Raw genomic sequence first — 20,181 nt, forward strand, 5'->3', positions numbered from 1 at the left:
AGATGAAGAAAAAAAAAATAGCAAATATATTAAATGGTTACTTTTCACAGGTTTTTACCATGAGGACACGGACAACATGCCCCACATGTCGACCTGTTCCTATCCAATTTTAAATAACTTTAGCTTAACAGAGGCAGAAGTGTTAAAAGGACTAGGAGCTCTTAAAATAAACAAATCCCCTGGGCCGGATGAGATCCTCCCAATAGTACTCAAAGAAATGAAAGAAGTTATTTACAAACCGCTAACCAAGATCATGCAACAGTCTCTTGACACAGGGGTTGTACCGACAGACTGGAAAATTGCAAACGTAATACCGATCCACAAAAAGGGAGACAAAACCGAACCAGGTAACTACAGACCAAAAAGCCTGGCTTCTATTATATGTAAAGTTATGGAAACTATAATAAGGTAACAATATCCTGGGAGACAGCCAGCATGGTTTTAGGAAAGGGAGATCATGTCTAACTAACCTACTTGACTTTTTTGAGGATGCAACATTGACAATGGATAATTGCAAAGCATACGACATGGTTTATTTAGATTTCCAGAAAGCTTTTGACAAAGTCCCGCATAAAAGATTAATTCTCAAACTGAAAGCAGTAGGGATTCAAAGAAATGCATGCACGTGGATTAGGGAGTGGTTAACATCTAGAAAACAGAAAGTACTGATTAGAGGAGAAACCTCAAAATGGAGCGAGGTAACTAGTGGTGTACCACAGGGATCAGTATTAGGTCCTCTGCTATTCCTAATCTACATTAATGATTTAGATTCTGGTATAGTAAGCAAACTTGTTAAATTTGCAGACGACACAAAAATAGGAGGAGTGGCATACACTGTTGCAGCAGCAAAGGTCATTCAAAATGACATAGACAGCATTCAGAACTGGGCAGACACATGGCAAATGAAATTTAATAGATAAAAGTGTAAGGTATTGCACGCAGGCAATAAAAATGTGCATTATAAATATCATATGGGAGATACTGAAATTGAAGAAGGGAACTATGAAAAAGACCTAGAAGTTTATGTTGACTCAGAAATGTCTTCATCTAGACAATGTGGGGAAGCTATAAAAAAGGCCAACAAGATGCTTGTATATATTGTGAGAAGTGTTGAATTTAAATCAAGGGAAGTAATGTTAAAACTTTACAATGCATTAGTAAGACCTCAACTAGAATATTGTGTTCAGTTCTGGTCACCTCGTTACAAAAAGGATATTGCTGCTATAGAAAGAGTGCAAAGAAGAGCAACCAGAATTATCCCGGGTTTAAAAGGCATGTTGTATGCAGACAGGCTAAAAGAATTGAATCTATTCAGTCTTGAACAAAGAAGACTATGCAGCGATCTGATTCAAACATTCAAAATTCTAAAAGGTATAGACAATGTCCACCTATGGGACTTTTTTGACCTGAAAAAAGAAACAAGGACCAGTGGTCACAAATGGAGATTAGATAAAGGGGCATTCAGAACAGAAGATAGGGGGCACTTTTTTACACAGAGAATTGTGAGGGTCTGGAACCAACTCCCCAGTAATGTTGTTGAAGCTGACACCCTGGGATCCTTCAAGAAGTTCTCTGTGTCACACAGAAAACAACATTTGGTTTTCAACAATTGGTGTGAGAAAATTTCAGCAGAACAACTTCAATTTAAGCACTGGTCACCAGTCCTAGAGCTAGAGCTGTGCACACTAAAAAAGAGAAAGCAGAGTCATTTTTTTAATTCATTTCTTCTTGTGCTTCACTTTTGTTTGCTACAATAAGCTTTGTTGTTTGCAATGGTGACACACAATGTTTGGCTCTGTAACACAGACACATCCAGTAGTTAAATAATTCTATAGTTTAGGCAGGGAAAGAACTCATGTAGAACAAGTCAACAAAAAGAAAGAAAAAGTTTTGATGCCCAGAAAGCAAAACCCTCCCATAAACCAAGTGAAGAACTCTAAACCAACAGCACATGTCATCATTACATCTGTGTAGTTATGTGCTTTCTTGTGGGTATGGGGAGAGGAGTCACAGTTCAAATGTGCTCCGGACCTTCACCTTGCTCTAACCAAGAATTGTGACCTGCACGTAAAATAATTGACTAAAGATAAAACAACTTCCATAACATCAGCAGTTTATCAGATTCTACCCGCATGCTCTCTGGAAAGGTTTGTACTACATATATTCCCTTCTTGCTTTTGAATAATCATGTTCCTAGTGCAACTCTTATTGTTGATCAGTACCTGTCAGATATTGTAATTGCACCACTAATTCAGAGAAGAGTCTCAAATGACAGAAGATCAACATGGCAAGTATGTGTAAACAGCAGCTACAAAAAAATGTTTTCAGTCACAGATTAACATGGAATAACTTCAATGTCAAAGTATGCTCTGATCACAGCTGGGGTATTTCCCCAATAGAACCCAGCTTTTCACATTCATGAGTCGCAAAACCTTCAGAAGTAACGACAGATGTATGATTAGAGATAATCCCAGTATTGCTGATGGAGTTTAATAGATGCCTCTTCCCCCAGCATTCTCTGAATCGTCTCGTTTATCCATTTAGCACATCCCTGCTGTATTCTTTAATATCTTCTGTGAGGTCTGTCTTAAGTGGACAGATGGCATGTTATGAAATAGAACCACAAACTGCTATTATCATCTGGGACTGCCCGGTCGTAAAGACTCTTAAGAGATTCTTCTTTAAGAGATTCATTAATGCAGAGCTAACCACAACTTTCAAGTCCTCATTCTTACCTCTTCTTAGGGGCCTTCAATCATGTACACATCTCCGTTTAATTTATTATAAATGTGATGGAGAGAATGCTGAGCATGGCTTGTGCTCCGTCATGTATATCTGAACACTGACTAAAGGACTTTATCTCTGATAATTGTTTATTGTTGAATATATATTGTGTATCGCAAATAACTAATTATTAAAAGAATCTTAAACTATATACTTACTTGAAATGGGGGTGTTTTCAACACGGGGTGGAGAAAGAAAGAAAGAAAAAAAAAAAAAGTGTTTATAGCAGCCTGTGTTACTGTCATGAATATGTGCACCGTCCTATACCTGGCCATAACCAGCCACATCCGCTGCTAAACTTCAAAACAACATACATTTTTCAGCCAACAGTGCGTTTAAAAGGAAAAAAGGAAAACATGTAGTTCTGATAAATAAATGGCATTATCAAAACTACCACTAGCTCCAGGGTCTGCCACAGTGAGGCACCAAGACTGGCTCCAGGGTCTGTCACCGTGAGGCACCAAGACTGGTTCCAGGGTTTGTCACAGTGAGGCACCAAGACTGGTTCCAGGGTCTGTCACACTGATGTGTGCATACAGCAGCGGGTTAGTGAAGTGGATTCTACAAGGAAAGTGCACAGTGAGCTCACATGGTGTCCTGCTGATTGGGGGGGGTCCTCCATATTAAGCAAATTCCACTGTGTCACAATCGAATTAGCCCAGCACTCCTAGCTGTGTCTCCAGCCTTTTAGCAACAATAATGGAAGCAAATTATCTAAATGGATCCCCCCTGCTGTGAGGAGCATTAGTGTTTTCTTATTCTCTTTGATTTTTAAAATCAAGTTACGATTAAAAAGACCAAGGAGCTGCTCCAGTAGTGGTTGATATGAAGCCGCAGTGTGCCTCCTTTATTTTCTGTTTACTACATCTTCTGTGAGCTGGACTAAAGTGACTGTAGCTGACAATTCAATCATTCTTCAAATCAATTCACAATAGGTCACAAATGTGTAGTCCTGGAATAAACTTTTGGTGTATTTTCATTTTTAACCCTGATATCTGGGACTAGGTTAAAGGGATCTCTCTTCGCAGGCCTTCCTGTTAGATAGTCTTGCACTTTCTTGATCACCTGGAGAGTGAAACTGGCCTCAACTCTCCAGGGCCTTCTTTCCTGTCATTAACCAGCAAGCTGCTTCCATTAAGATAGACATGTTTTGCAGCCAGTAAGATGCTTTGGAGGTGAAGCAGTATCGGATTTCCTAGAAGGAAAGGCAAGTAAACCAAGAACTTTCTTTAACCTAGTGTAGCACCAGATGTCATGTTTTTAAATGAAAATGTGTAATTGCTAGAACACTTGTTTCTTTCACAACTGCACATTGGAGGCATACAGTATGCAGCCTTTAATTAGAAACTAGAAACTGAGCTTTTCCTTTACATTCCCAAGCCCCCTACCTCACTGACACTTTCTAGTCACTACAATTCATTTAGTATAGCATGTTGACAGTGTAACCGTTGTCTACTGGAAAAAAAGGTTTATTTCCAATTTTATGATTTAATGATGGATTTATTAGAATCCTTCATCATGGACTTTCATTTGAGTTGCCGTCTTATAAAATCAGATTTAAAATAGGCTCTCTGTGTTGGGTACCTAGCTGTATTTTAAAATATGATATATTTTTAAATGGATGCACTAAAGCACAGCTGGGATCTTTTCTCTATTGGGTAATATTTCCGTTCAGTCTGGAACAATGAGTCTGCGAGCCTGTCTGCCAGCTTTACTAGCCCTGAACTGCAGTACGAGACAAGAATACTCTGCACCCTGCAAACTGGGCTCCACCACAGCCTACATGACCTCAAAGGGGTCCCTGCAAACTGGGCTCCCCACCACAGCCTACAGGATCTCAAAGGGGTCCCTGCAAACTGGGCTCCACCATAGCCTACAGGATCTCAAAGGGGTCCCTGCTAAACTGGGCTCCACCACAGCCTACAGGATCTCAAAGGGGTCCCTGCTAAACTGGGCTCCACCACAGCCTACAGGACCTCAAAGGGGTCCCTGCAAACTGGGCTCCCCACCACAGCCTACAGGACCTCAAAGGGGTCCCTGCTAAACTGGGCTCCACCACAGCCTACAGGACCTCAAAGAGGTCCCTGCTAAACTGGTCTCCACCACAGCTTACAGGATCTCAAAGGGGTCCCTGCTAAACTGGGCTCCACCACAGCCTACAGGACCTCAAAGGTGTCCCTGCTAAACTGGGCTCCACCACAGCTTACAGGACCTCAAAGGGGTCCCTGCTAAACTGGGCTCCACCACAGCCTACAGGATCTCAAAGGGGTCCCTGCAAACTGGGCTCCACCACAGTCTACAGGATCTAAAGGGGTTTGATGAGGGCAGACAGTCCTACATGTTAATACAGGCAGGTGCTGTAGGTGATCAGGTTTGATGAGGGCAGACAGTCCTGTTCTACATGTTAATACAGGCAGGTGCTGTAGGTGATCAGGTTTGATGAGGGCAGACAGTCCTGTTCTACATGTTAATACAGGCAGGTGCTGTAGGTGATCAGGTTTGATGAGGGCAGACAGTCCTGTTCTACATGTTAATACAGGCAGGTGCTGTAGGTGATCAGGTCTGATGAGGGCAGACAGTCCTGTTCTACATGTTAATACAGGCAGGTGCTGTAGGTGATCAGGTTTGATGAGGGCAGACAGTCCTGTTCTACATGTTAATACAGGCAGGTGCTGTAGGTGATCAGGTCTGATGAGGCTAGACAGTCCTGTTCTACATGTTAATACAGGCAGGTGCTGTAGGTGATCAGGTTCCATGACTGCAGAGCCCTGTGTACTGCTGGCATTGTGAGCGCAACACCCTTTATTCTTACAAAATCTAGTGGAAATCGAATTCATTTGTTCCATTTCAGACCTGTAAAGCCGTTCTCGAATAAATCAAAGCCGAAATCTCTCTGTAATGTTTACTGCAGGTGTTTCAATTTAGTTGCCGTTATTGAATTCTGGGGCTATAAAAATCTGTGGACCTGTGTGCTTCGTACAGTGTCAAAAGCATTTGTATCATACACAGGAGTAAAGGCGTTATTGTGAGTGAAATGCTCAGGTTGGTCTGCATCCTGCAAACTGGGCTCCCCACCACAGCCTACAGGATCTCAAAGGAGTCCCAGCTGAACTGGGCTCCCCACCACAGCCTACAGAATCTCAAAGGGGTCCCAGCTAAACTGGGCTCCACCACAGCCTACAGGATCTCAAAGGGCTCCCCACCACAGCCTACAGGATCTCAAAGGGGTCCCAGCTAAACTGGGCTCCACCACAGCCTACAGGATCTCAAAGGGGTCCCAGCTAAACTGGGCTCCACCACAGCCTACAGGATCTCAAAGGGGTCCCAGCTAAACTGGGCTCCACCACAGCCTACAGGATCTCAAAGCGGTCCCAGCTAAACTGGGCTCCCCACCACAGCCTACAGGATCTCAAAGGGGTCCCAGCTAAACTGGGCTCCACCACAGCCTACAGGATCTCAAAGGGGGTCCCTGCTAAACTGGGCTCCACCACAGCCTACAGGACCTCAAAGGGGGTCCCTGCTAAAATGGGCTCCACCACAGCCTACAGGATCTCAAAGGGGGTCCCTGCTAAAATGGGCTCCACCACAGCCTACAGGACCTCAAAGGGGTCCCAGCTAAACATTTAATAAGAAAAACGTGAACTATTTTAGTGCTTAGTGAGTTGAAGTATATAAGCTGAAAGCTTCTAGTCGATGTTTGTCAAAGGAATTTACTGAGTTTCTTTTAGTACTACTTAGCAAGTTTAGACAATGTAGTAAGATGTGTGTAGTATAAAGTTTTTTATTCAATCATAGTCGTATCCTCTACATTGTCAGAGTTGTGAATGATCTGCTGATAAGCTCTGACTCGGACTTTGCATCAGTTTTAATTCTTCAAAATCTAAGTGCTGCCTTTGATACTGTAGACCATTCCATCCTACTGAATCATCTTGAAAGCACAGTGGGACTGTCTGTCCTTGTCCTATCCTGGTTCAAATCTTATCTTTCTGAGGTTTCAGTTCGTCTCTATTGGGGAGGTAAAATCGGCATTATCGGAAGTTGTCTGTGGTGTTTTCCACAGGGCTCTATTCTAGGTCCCTTGCTGTTTTCATTATATATGCTACAATTGGGTGACATTATCCACAGACACGGAGTGAACTTCCATTGCTATGCTGATGATACCCAGCTATATTTGTCCCTAAAGCCAGGAATTTCTTCTGCCTGGGTGTTATTAGCTACTTGCCTTACAGACATCAAGCATTGGATGTCTCACAATGTTCAAATGTTGAATTCAGATAAAACAGAGGTTATGCTAGTGGGCTCACAGAACCAACTAAAAGGAAATGTGGGATTACATGAGCTCGACCCTTGCAGTCTCTCATCAAAATTTAAACTAGAAAGTAGGAGTTTGGGGGTCATCTTTGATCCTGATCTGTTATTTGAGACTCATATTAGAGAAGTTACTAAAGTATCTTTTTACCATTTAAGATAATTAAATTTTTTAATAATTTCTGTATCTGATGCCGAGAGACTAATGCATGCCTTTGTTTCATCTAGAATTGATTATTGTAATGCATTTTTTTCTCGTATCCTAAAACATGTGGTATCCCGCTTGCAGCTTGTTCACAATTCTGACTAAAACCAGGAAAAGTGAACATATTACTCCTGTGTTGGCCTCTTTTTACACTGGCTCCCTGTGCAGTACAGAATTGATTAAGATTTTGCTGTTAACTTACAAGGCCCTGAATGGATTAGCACCTAGTTATTTGCAGGAGTTACTGACCTCGTATCTTCCAAACCGCACTCTGAGATCACAGGATGCGGGGCTGCTGGTTATTCCTAGGGTCAACAAAAGCAACACGGGTGGTAGGGCTCCGAAATTATGGAATGCTCTGCCTTTTTTTTGTCAGGGAAACTGGGACCGTTACAGTTTTCAAGTCAAGACTAAAAACGTACTTTTATAAAATGGCTGTCTTATCTTAGTGGGTTTTAATGTGACTTTAAAATTGCTGCTTTTGTATTATGTGTGTATTTAATTTGTCTCACTATCTCATTCCCTCCCTTGTCCCTCATTCCATCCCCCTCTGCTCGTAACCTCTTCGACTCCACCCTCTCCCTCTCTGATCATATCTCGGCCATAACACACACCTGCCGTTTCCATCTATTCAACATCCGCAAAATACGCCCCTCCATTTCCCTTCCTGCTACTAAACTCCTGGTCCACTCTCATCTTCACCCGTCTTGACTACTGTAATTCCCTCCTCCTTGGCCTTCCCTCTTACGCTTTTACACCATTACAACAACTTCAAAACGCCTCTGCCCGTATCATATTTAACCTCCCCCACTCCGTTCATACTTCCCCCCTCCTCCTCCAGCTTCACTGGCTCCCTGTCTATTATCGTTGTCTGTTCAAATTCCTACCCTTGTGTATAAATCTCTCCATGGTCTTGCCCCACCTTATCTGGCTGCATTGATTACCTACTATATTCCCTCACGTCCCTTACGCTCCCGGTCACTATTGTCCCTCTCTGTCCCACCCTCGCCCTGTGCCCAATCCCGTTTCCGTTCCTTTTCCCTTCTTGCTCCCCTTCATTGGAATAGACTGCCACTTATCATAAAACAGTCACCCACACTGCGTAGTTTCCGCTCCTCCCTCAAAACGCATCTCTTCTCATCCTACTGATACTCCTGGCCCCTGATCTCCTGTTATGACCCTGCTTTCCTGACCCTGACCTAGCCTCTGGCCCTTTGCTTTCATTCAAGCAACTATTCTGTCTCCTCACCCTAGCCCAATAAACTTACAATCTTTTCATCCATTTTCCTGATTGTATCGCTTTGTTTAAACTTGTAAAGCGCCCTGGCTAAAGGCGCTATAAAAATGTAACTAAATAAATAAATAAATAAATAAATAAATAAATCAATGACATTTGACTGTGCATTGAACTCCGTTAAACCCCGCCTCCCACAAAAGCAGAATGCCTGAAAAGGCAGCACTGTGATGATGTTGCTGGTTAGCGTGCAGTGCCCGCTGGGTATTCTCTGCAATCTTTTCAGAATACGTCCTCAGTGCGTTTACACTGAAAAAAGTGACCGGAATCCGTCCTCTTGTCCTCTCAGTCCGGAATACAAACTCAACATTTGAAAGGATAAGGATGGATTCCGGAATGTGCTCAACAGAGTTTACACTAGCAAAAAGTGACCGGAATCCGTCCTCTTATCCTCTCGATCCGGAATATTTGTGCCAGTGTAAACGCACGTATTGATTCATCCCAGCAAGTAGATCACACTCTTCTGGAGATATGATTAGGATGGTACGAGGTGCAGGGTCTGCTGTGTTACCTGTGGCGTAACAGACCAATGACTGGAAGTGTGGAATGCACTGCTTCCTGCGTTGTAGCTCAAATGGTCTGATTACAGCTAAACCATTGCAGTAATCAGAGGACGTGGTTAGGTTTGAGGAAGCAGCAGTTAAGAATGAGCAAGTTCTCACAATATTCATATTGATGAATATTTTGTAATGAATGAAAATGACATTTCAAAGTGAGATTTACGTGTTTAATATTTGGTACAGGTCAGAATGTGGGCCGCCACATTAGGAAAACATTATTATTAATATTATTTATTTTTATACGCTAGCTGAGCCCAGTAAATGGTATTTCTGCAGTACAAACCGGCGGAGAATCACTGTAATGTGTTTTTGCTGATACAGCATCTCTCTCCTCGGTATAAACAGAATTCCCCATTATCCTCCCAGTGGATGCTGAAGATTCACTTGAGGTTTTCTACAGAAGTATCACTGCTTTCCTGGCCGCCTGCCAATTACTAGTACAGAAACGAGTCAACAAACCTCACATCATACCGCCTCATTTGTATTCTCTTTGATGAAAATGTGGGGATACTTTTTCATCCATGTAATTACGAGTTATGTATTTCTTGAATAATAATTGTGTGCCAGGACACATTGTCAAACATCGCTTGACATGTATGCAAAGGAAAGAGTATCATCAATCTCTTCACTTATTTAGACTTTTAAGGAAATGTATTAACCTTAAGTCAAGATAACTTGGAGAGAGAATCTTTCAATAGGCACTGCCTGGCCACTTGTATCCACTGTTTGTCTTGGTCACAGCCTTGATATGACGTGGCATAAACTTCAAAAGGTGCAGGAAAGTGTTTCAGTTATTATCACACAATTGGTGCAGAGAAGTAAGCATAGGACTGAGAGGTAAGCAGACTGAGAGGTAAGAGGAGGACTGAGAGGTAAGAGAAGGACTGAGAGGTAAGCAGACAGCGGTAAGCAGAGAACTGAGAGGCAAGTGGACTGAGAGATAAGATGAGGACTGAGAGGTAAGAGAAGGACAGAGAGGTAAGAGAAGGACAGAGAGGTAAGAAGAGGACAGAGAGATAAGTGGAGGACAGAGAGGTAAGCAGACAGAGGTAAGCAGAGAACTGAGAGGCAAGTGGACTGAGAGATAAGATGAGGACTGAGAGGTAAGAGAAGGACAGAGAGGTAAGAGAAGGACAGAGGTAAGAGGACAGAGAGGTAAGAGGAGGACAGAGAGGTAAGAGGAGGACAGAGAGGTAAGAGGAGGACAGAGAGGTAAGCAGACAGAGGTAAGCGGAGAACTGAGAGGCAAGTGGACTGAGAGGTAAGAGGAGGACAGAGAGGTAAGAGGTGGACAGAGTGGTAAACGGAGGACTGAGAGGTAAGAGGAGGACAGAGAGGTAAGAGGAGGACAGAGAGGTAAGCAGACAGAGGCAAGTGGACTGAGAGGTAAGAGGAGGACAGAGAGGTAAGAGGTGGACAGAGTGGTAAACGGAGGACAGAGAGGTAAGAGGAGGACAGAGAGGTAAGAGGAGGACAGAGAGGTAAGCAGACAGGGGCAAGTTGACTGAGAGGTAAGAGGAGGGCAGAGAGGTAAGAGGTGGACAGAGAGGTAAACGGAGGACTGAGAGGTAAGAGGAGGACAGAGAGGTAAGAGGAGGACAGAGAGGTAAGAGAAGGACAGAGAGGTAAGAGAAGGACAGAGAGGTAAGAGAAGGACAGAGAGGTAAGCAGATAGAGGTAAGCGGAGAACTGAGAGGCAAGTGGACTGAGAGATAAGATGAGGACTGAGAGGTAAGAGAAGGACAGAGAGGTAAGAGGAGGACAGAGAGGTAAGAGGAGGACAGAGAGGTAAGAGGAGGACAGAGAGGTAAGCAGACAGAGGTAAGCGGAGAACTGAGAGGCAAGTGGACTGAGAGATAAGAGGAGGACTGAGAGGTAAGAGAAGGACAGAGAGGTAAGAGAAGGACAGAGAGGTAAGAGGAGGACAGAGAGGTAAGAGGAGGACAGAGGTAAGAGGAGGACAGAGAGGTAAGAGGAGGACAGAGAGGCAAGTGGACTGAGAGGTAAGAGGAGGACAGAGAGGTAAGAGGAGGACAGAGAGGTAAGCGGAGGACTGAGAGGTAAGCGGAGGACTGAGAGGTGAGCAGACAGAGGTAAGAGGAGGACTGAGAGGTAAGAGGAGGACTGAGAGGTAAGAGGAGGACTGAGAGGTAAGCAGACAGAGGTAAGAGGAGGACTGAGAGGTAAGCAGACAGAGGTAAGCGGAGGACTGAGAGGTAAGCAGACAGAGGTAAGAGGACGACTGAGAGGTAAGCAGAGGACTGAGAGGTAAGAGGAGGACTGACAGGTAAGCGGAGGACTGAGAGGCAAGTGGACAGAGGTAAGAGAAGGACTGAGAGGTAAGCAGAGGACTGAAAGTTAAGAGGAAGACAGGTAAGCGGAGTGAGAGGTAAGAGGAGGGCTGAGAGGTAAGCAGAAGACAGAGGTAAGCTGAGAACTGAGAGGTAAGCAGAGGACTGAGAGGTAAGCAGAAGACTGAGAGGTAAGCAGAAGACTGAGAGGTAAGCAGATTGAGAGGTAAGAGAAGGACTGAGAGGTAAGAGGAGGACTGAGAGGTAAGCGGAGGACTGAGAGGTAAGCGGAGGACTGAGAGGTAAGTCCTGATTATCATACTGAAAAGTAGCCATTCCCATCAGGGTACAACTGCAGCATTAAAAAACAATGAAACAAGTATACAAAAACACTTAAGACCAGACTAAACAGAGGTCTCAGGTAAAGTATTTTTCAGAAATGTTTTAATGTAAAACTTGAGTCTCATGGATATTAAAGAATAAGAAGTGGGGTTCCACGTGTTGTTATAACTGTTTAAATAACAGACCTGTCATTTTTATTTTCATTGTTAACATCCCGACAGCTTTTTACACTTATAACTTTAAAGTCTGTTTCAAAGCTCTTTTCAAAATGTCTACTCTAGTGCACTGATAGTGTAAGGATGATTTCCCACATTGTTAAAAGGGTAACACAGCAATCTACACTAGAAGTGAATTGATAATCTGTAAAATATTTAGCACGTTTTGACCTGGGTAAAACAGACAACCAATGTCCCATTCCTAGTCATTATGCATGCATCAGTCCCAATGCTTGCGGGGCTGTACAATAACATGTAACTCAGTCCAGCAAAATGTACTTATTTTAAAAATCATGGTTGCAGATGGTCTAATGCAGGTAGGGTAAAATCATTTTATAATACCCTGGTTAAGTCGGTTTTACCACTCCAATATTTTATTTTTTTTAACAAAACAGTGACACAGACAAGCAAACAACAGAGCCTCATAACTAGAATCTACATGATGCCTGAGCATGTGCTTTCATGTTCCTCAAGTACTGGCACGGTCACGAAGCGCCACAAGCTTCACTTACACCAGCACCTATCGCATCACTTCCTGAAGCCCTGCTCTGTCACCGTGACAACCCCAGCCGAATGGACAACTCTTTTCACCGGCGCCCTACTTCAGGAGAAAGGAAACTTCCAGAGAGTAAGGAAAAAAAAAAAAGGAGGCCAGGTATTTCTAGAAGAGGAAAAAACTGTTGTGAACAAGCACAAACAAACATGTGAATAGAAAAATTAGCAAGGTAGATTTATTTTTCCATGCGACAGAAAGCTTCAGCAACTTTGAATATTCAAACATTTCAAAAATACAAATGCTAGGAGCATACATCCTCCGCCATGGCTGTAATACATGATTAGCAAGAAATGATTCTCTCAAAACTTGCATAAAGAATGGCACGATCACTTTTCGTCACAATTGCAAACAATGTACTCTATTCTAGATTTAACATCACACGCAATCTCAAACTGGGGCTGCCCATCTGCAGTCTTCATTCCATAACTGGACAATACACAAAAGATCACCTGTGTGTATAGCATGTTTTTGTATAATTGCTGCAGTATTTATCAATGCATTCACCAGTTCCCAGTATTTCCCTGACAGTATACTATATTCATAGCCCTCATGTGCTGCCTATATTTTTTTCTTCTGCAGCCTGAGATTTAAAACCTGTCCTTTTCGCATCGGACGCTCATTGGGTAACTTCCAACATCAGTGTAGAGATTGAGTTCTGCCAGCCTGAAATCCTAACTGGGGCTGACAGAGTCCCAGTGGAAATTGAACTGATCTCTATGTGCTGTTGATGGAAATGAACTACAAGGCACCCTCTGACAATACTACAGCTGTAACCAGCTCACTATGCCACCCAGCCTCTTCCATTCCTGAATCAATAGACTGTATCACTACAAGGCATCCTCTAACAATACTGCAGTTGTCAACAGCTCACTATGCCACCCAGCCTCTTCCACTCTGAATCAATTAGGAGTAATGAGCAATAGAAGAACCTCCAGGCTGTAATCTGTTTAAAATAACTAGAAGGAAAAATCAATACACTGCCACTCAATACAATATATAAAAGCAGATCTGATTTCTAATTTGAATAGCCTACATTATTTAATTAAATTCTACAAAAAAAAAAAAAAAAGTGCTGGCCATCTCAGCCTCCTGGTATCTAAGCTCCTCAGGTGAATGATCGATTGCACGCTGCAGTTTGGTATCTAAGCTCCTCAGGTGAATGATCGAGAGCACTGTCCTCTAGGGATTGCATCGCCTGGCTGTTCTATTCAGTGTTGAGATCTATAAAAAGCCTTCTAAACAGCAGTTAGTAAAGGGACACTGCAGTACCAGACTACTGATTGTTGCTGAGTTCTAAACAAATGAAAATCTCCAGTCCTCAACATAACAATACATGAATTACGATAACAAGTTATCGGGTTGTTATTGGGTTACAGAACAGCAAACATCGGTGCATGAGAGAATAGTGCTACAAGTGTCAATATAACCCAGACACAGAAGCTCACAGTCCTAGAGCTCTATTTAATAAAACAGAGTGTTAGAATGCTGCATGCTGATTGGTCCATCAGTGTTCCAAACCTTTACAATATCCAGCACAATGGCACGATTAGGAACTATTTAGGAACAAAGGCAAATCACAGCACCTGTGCTAACTACGTATCACTGCGCCACCAAAATCAAAGAAAACACTTGTCAAAATACCTGCTGTCATGGAAGATACTGAAGACTTCACTTTTGAACTGCTTCTGCCCATGACAGTTGATGAATGGTTACAAAACGAAGCTGCATCAATTCATAAAAGAACCTCTCCCAAAACTGAAGAAAAGAAAAAGTCGACCCGTCACATTGAGGTACAACAATGTAACATTGACGTGCTAGAAAAAAAAATAAAAAAAACTTTAAATGAATAACACAAAACAAACATATTGGGCTGTTAAATGCTTCAGTGACTGGCTTTCTGAACAAGATATACAATTTGACTTTAAATTAATTACAAAAGAACAGTTAAATAATATCCTGGCACAGTCAGAAATTGTAAAGGCGAGCAATACAGAAAAAGCAGCTATGTGGGGCTCCGTGCTGCATTAAACACACATATAAATGAACCCCCGCTGAGTTTACCCTGGAGTTTAATGAGCGACACAGAATTCACAACTTCAAATAATGTGTTTGTGTGTACAAAAACTGAGACGAGAAAGCCGGGATAAAAAACAACATCACCTCACAATACTGGAAAGAGACATTCAAATTATTAGACATTCCGATGCCCTAAACCTTGACACAGCTACTGGTCTTGTTAGTAAAGTTTGGTTTGACGTCCAGTTACATTTTGGACACAGAGGAAAGGAAGGAAACAGACAACTAAAAGCTGTCTCTCTTACTATAAAAACAGCAATAAGTATGCCACCATGGCCTTTGATAAAAGTACAAAAAATGACAGAAATCCCTACGAACGGGACAAAGAATCTCACCGTGGATTCATGTTTGAAGAGCCTGGAAACCTCTTGTGCCCAGTAGCTTCCTAGAGAAGTACTTATTAAAACTTCCAGAACACCCGCATGCCTTTTATCTTCATCCCAACAAAGCAAAAAAGCACCTTAAACTCTTGTGTTGTTTGGTATACGCTAGAGCCAATGGGAGTGAATTACCTAGCAACAATGTTACCTAGAATATGAAGGAAGGCACCACAGATACACACTAATCATAGAATCCGCAGTACCTTAATATACAAAACTGTCCAGCGCTGGATTGCAAGCGAGAAATTATGTCCATCAGCGGAAACAGATCCGAGACCTCCCTTAAGAGTTACTGGCACCCTCACTGGAAAATCGAAAGCTCAGCGGTCACAGATCTGAGACCTTCCTGCAGAGTTACTGGCACCCTCACTGGAAAATCGAAAGCTCAGCGGTCACAGATCTGAGACCTTCCTGCAGAGTCACTGGCACCCTCGCTGGAAAATATAAAGCACTGGTGCAACATCTTATCAGGGGAACACTCCACGGCATTGCTGCACCTGGTGCCTAACAACGCACCAAGTGACAATATCCAGCACAACCCATGCCCTCTCGTGCTTTATTGCTTAAATATGCTACCTTACTGTTAATACACAAGTTACAAAGCCAGCTCGTATTGGTTTCTAATCATGACCAACCTGTATTTAGTCCATTGTCATTTTCATTAAAAAGAGGGACAAGGTTGATGAAGAGAATACTGTTAAGTTGCTGTGGTACGCGGCCGATTGTGATGTCACCACTTTGAACGGACTTTGTAGTTGAATAGAATTCCGAGAGGTTCCTCAGGTAGGATTATGACTAGGAAACATTTCTATATGACCACAATATGGCAGCCATAGTAGGTGACAGGTCAAAGTGAAGGGGGCAGTTAGATTTTGCCAAAAGAGTTTCCATAGTACTGAAAATATGAAGTTGCCATGTGAAAGGGTTTGAGAGTTGAAGCAGCTCCCTCATTGTTACCCTAATTATTACGATCTGTCTGTATTTGAAGCAGTGTTACCATGTTATTAAAGAGATTTGGCATTGGGATCCTGGGAACGGGTTGTGTGCTTCATCTTCCCCCTGCACTGCGCAGAGCTCGTCTGCCACACTCTGTACTGATCTCTCTGGTGACAGGTCCACAGGCCCCGCCGCGTGTCTCAGCTTTGTCAGGAGGGTTTGCATTTCATTTATATCCGCAGGGTCTGGGGGAAGTGGTTTCAATGCCTGATTCTGATGCATGTTGACATTGTTGTTGGATTACTGCACTGCAGCCTACATCCACACTGGTGAAGGCAGCCATACAATTCAAAAATCACCGTGCACAGGGAAATTATTTCCAGTAATAGATGCACACCCAGGCATCACCTCTATACTCCTGTAGCTCAAGCTGTTTGAGATCATTACTGATACTGTGAGAAACACCCCTTCAAAACGTGGTGTGAGAAACACCTCTTCAAACTGGGTTAATGATACTGTGAGAAACACCCCTTCAAACTGGGTTCATGACACTGTGAGAATCACTTCTTCAAACTGGGTTAATGATACTGTGAGAAACACCCCTTCAGACTGGGTTAATGATACTGTGAGAAACACCCCTTCAAACTGGGTTAATGATACTGTGAGAAACACCCCTTCAAACTGGGTTAATGATACTGTGAGAAACACCCCTTCAAACTGGGTCAGATGCTGTCAGAAACACCCCTTCAAACTGGGTTAATGATACTGTGAGAAACACCCCTTCAAACTGGGTCAGATACTGTCAGAAACACCCCTTCAAACTGGGTCAGATGCTGTCAGAAACACTCCTTCAAACTGGGTTAATGATACTGTGAGAAACACCCCTTCAAACTGGGTCAGATGCTGTCAGAAACACCCCTTCAAACTGGGTTAATGATACTGTGAGAAACACCCCTTCAAACTGGGTTCATGACACTGTGAGAATCACTCCTTCAAACTGGGTTAATGATACTGTGAGAAACACCCCTTCAAACTGGGTTAATGATACTGTGAGAAACACCCCTTCAAACTGGGTTAATGATACTGTGAGAAACACCCCTTCAAACTGGGTTAATGATACTGTGAGAAACACCCCTTCAAACTGGGTCAGATGCTGTCAGAAACACCCCTTCAAACTGGGTTAATGATACTGTGAGAAACACCCATTCAAACTGGGTCAGATGCTGTCAGAAACATCCCTTCAAACTGGGTTGTCAGCATTTATTTAAGATGCTTTAAATCTGGCCATGTTAAAAAAACGTATCTGTCATGGAGCACTGTAGTTATTCCACAAATGAGGATGCCTGCTGAAATAAAAAAAATGTTCTAGAAAGTTATAGAAAATGCGTTCGAGTCCATCTGTGCCCTTGCCCTGTAATAACCTGTACTGCTTGTATAATTTGTTTCTGTACTGTTTATCTAACTTGTTTTCGTACTGCTCAACTAACTTGTTTTTGTACCGCTTATCTATCTTGTTTGTCTCAGAATGTTATGGGAAAAGGGATAGCTTACAGAAATAATTCACAGGGCGAGCCTCGAGAAAGTGATCTGGCCAATTACTCTCTCGCACGCGGAAGCCTAACTTGGTAAGCTATAAAGGACGGGTTCCCCCCCGCTCTGGTGAGAGTCAGCCGTGGGGATATGCGCAGTCCTGCTCGGTATTTTTGGAGACAGCTGCTTTCTCTTGCCAGGGTCGAGGGGCTCTCCCGATCTGCTTGGAAGGGCAAGGATTAGTTCAGTTGCGTCTCTATGAGTATTGATCTGTGAACCTTTGTTGAGGAGAGTCAGCCGTGAGGATTTGCGCAGTCCTGCTCGGTAGTTTTGGAGACAGCTGCTTTCTCTTGCCAGGGTCGAGGGGCTCTCCCGATCTGCTTGGAAGGGTAAGGATTAGTTCAGTTGCGTCTCTATGAGTATATTATATCTCTGATTAATATATTCTTGTATGTGTGTTTGTCTATTATTGTATCAAGGGTGTGAAATAAAGCGGACCTTATTTGAAATTACTCTGTGTAGTAATTGTCTTATTTACCTCCACATCAACTTCCTTTTAAATTTAAAGTAATTAAAATTTCACACAACACCTGCATAACCCAAATGAATGTCCTCATGAATGAAATAAACAAACAACCACAATGTATGGTAAAGAGACTGCATTCGGAAAACTAGCTTCCTTGGATCAAGCTCCTAATCTGGAACTGTGGCGCCTGTCATTTTCCCGTTGGATTTCAATGAATACAAGTGAGATTCCAAAATGAGATTCTGTTTAAAACATAGATTTTTCAATGCTGTAACTCTTAACACTTGTGTACGAGTATACACATTATAAATGCTGTTGATTTTAAAGACTATACATTTTTTACATGTATACTTTTCACTTCCAGAAAGGTTTCGGTTTCACCAATCTCATTTTGACATGAGCAGGAGTTGTATTTCTACAATCCCACTATCCCATGCTATGAAATCCTAGGACATGTTCAGGAGGACAAAGACAATGCTGGTGACTGGACTGCACAGGCTCTGAAGTCAAATGAAACTACTCTAGTGCCGTCTCATTACTCTGCTAATAAATACAACGCTTTCCTCTCCAGACACAAGGAAGCTGATTTTCTCCCCATTGAAATAATTCACGTTGCCACTGCACTGCCCATGTCACCGAGTCGCCCCCCTCCCCCCCTCCCCTTTCACTCTCCAGCACAGCTTCCTGGAATCCCCCTATTTCACATCCAGGAATCCATTGAGGGAAGCCCGAGGGAGGCCCAGCACACTCAGGTTTCAAAGCTTAATGGAGTTCTGATTTGTTGCAATTACTTGTCCTGGCTGCTGTAAAAAGGAGATCCCCTAAAAATGAGATGGGGTTGTGGTTGTAGATTTGATTTTCAAACTAGAACTGTTTTTTGCAAACAAAAAACGATGCATCCCCAAGTACCACGTCAGGTCTTTAAATCGCCCAGAAACCAATGTAGTGTGCTGTTAGATTTTGCCTGAGGAGGTTTTTTTTTTTTTTTTAAATAAATGGTTTGTGAGATATTAGCAGTGGTAGGTGCGGCAAATTCAAATTGGGTACACTGGCGAAACAGGCAGATCAGTTCCTATGAGATTTGCACAGCTGGGATTGTGAGAATTATGACCGACCCTGCATTGCATCAGCCACCTATTCGTGGTTATGCCGGGATTGCAACTAAAAATAAGAGGCTGATGCTGGAAAATACACTGACACAGTCTAGCTGTTACATTGCGTACCCAACGTATCATAAAAAAGACATCCTATACAAGGCAATCCGAGCACACATGACTGGTCTGGTGAGCATTCTATTAACGATTCCCATGTTCAACAGAAACACATCCGCTTCTCGGGATCCAGCGTCGTGTTTCTCCAATAAATCATTACATTACCCCCCGCTTCCACTTCCACCACCAACCTGTCATTAATAATTGAAACCAAATCATTTTTTTTAATGGATTTTATTCAACTCAATTAAACGTCAGTCTCTTTTTTTTTTTAATTTATTTTTTTTTACTTTAAGCACCGAAAGCAATCAGTGTAATTAACGGATTTTATTTAAGCAGATTCACGGTGTAGTCTTGTGGGGCAAGAGAAGAATGTTCACATCTTTTCAAAAAGCCACAGGAGCCAGTGGAAATGAGAATGAGTGTACTCACCGTGAAGGACAGTGCGATGAACTGTTTTAAAAAGCTCCTTGTTGAATTTCGCTCATCCTAGGTGCATCGTTCTAAAATCCCAAACAATCAGATCCTGCCAGTGCTTCTTGTATCAGGTCTAACATGTACAGTAGAAAGGAGAGAGGAGGCTTTGACACTGTGGTGTGGGCAGCTTTGCAAAAACGCCGCCAGGAAAGGGTGCAACACACACGATTGAGTAAGAAGCCAATCTCTCAAAGCATGAGGTCTTAATCATCTGGAAACCATAAAGTCACACGACCCCCTTATGGTGGCAATCTTAGGTCACAGGTCAAAGTGAAGGGTGCCGTTAGATTTATTACGAGGAGTTTTCACATCACTAATTTGGCAGCTCTCAAAGTTCCTTACGGGGATGCTTATTGATTGATAAGATCACAATAAGAGATTATTGTTCCAATCCTAATAAGGACTAAAAAGAAAATGACCAGGCTAAATTGAATGAGCTTGCACATACACCAGTCAGCGCTGCCAGGTTCAAAGGGAAGATAGCGACAGT

At 42.7% G+C, this 20,181-nt stretch overlaps 1 protein-coding gene across 1 annotated transcript in view; it reads right to left on the reverse strand.

Annotated features, from left to right (window-relative positions):
• LOC117413968 (E3 ubiquitin-protein ligase RNF123) overlaps positions 1-20,181 on the reverse strand; it is a 201,156-nt gene that overhangs the window by 98,577 nt on the left and 82,398 nt on the right. The gene's annotated exons all lie outside the window — the stretch shown is intronic.

Source organism: Acipenser ruthenus, chromosome 25 (genome assembly GCF_902713425.1).
Source record: "Acipenser ruthenus chromosome 25, fAciRut3.2 maternal haplotype, whole genome shotgun sequence".
NCBI classification, from domain to species: Eukaryota; Metazoa; Chordata; class Actinopteri; order Acipenseriformes; family Acipenseridae; genus Acipenser; species Acipenser ruthenus.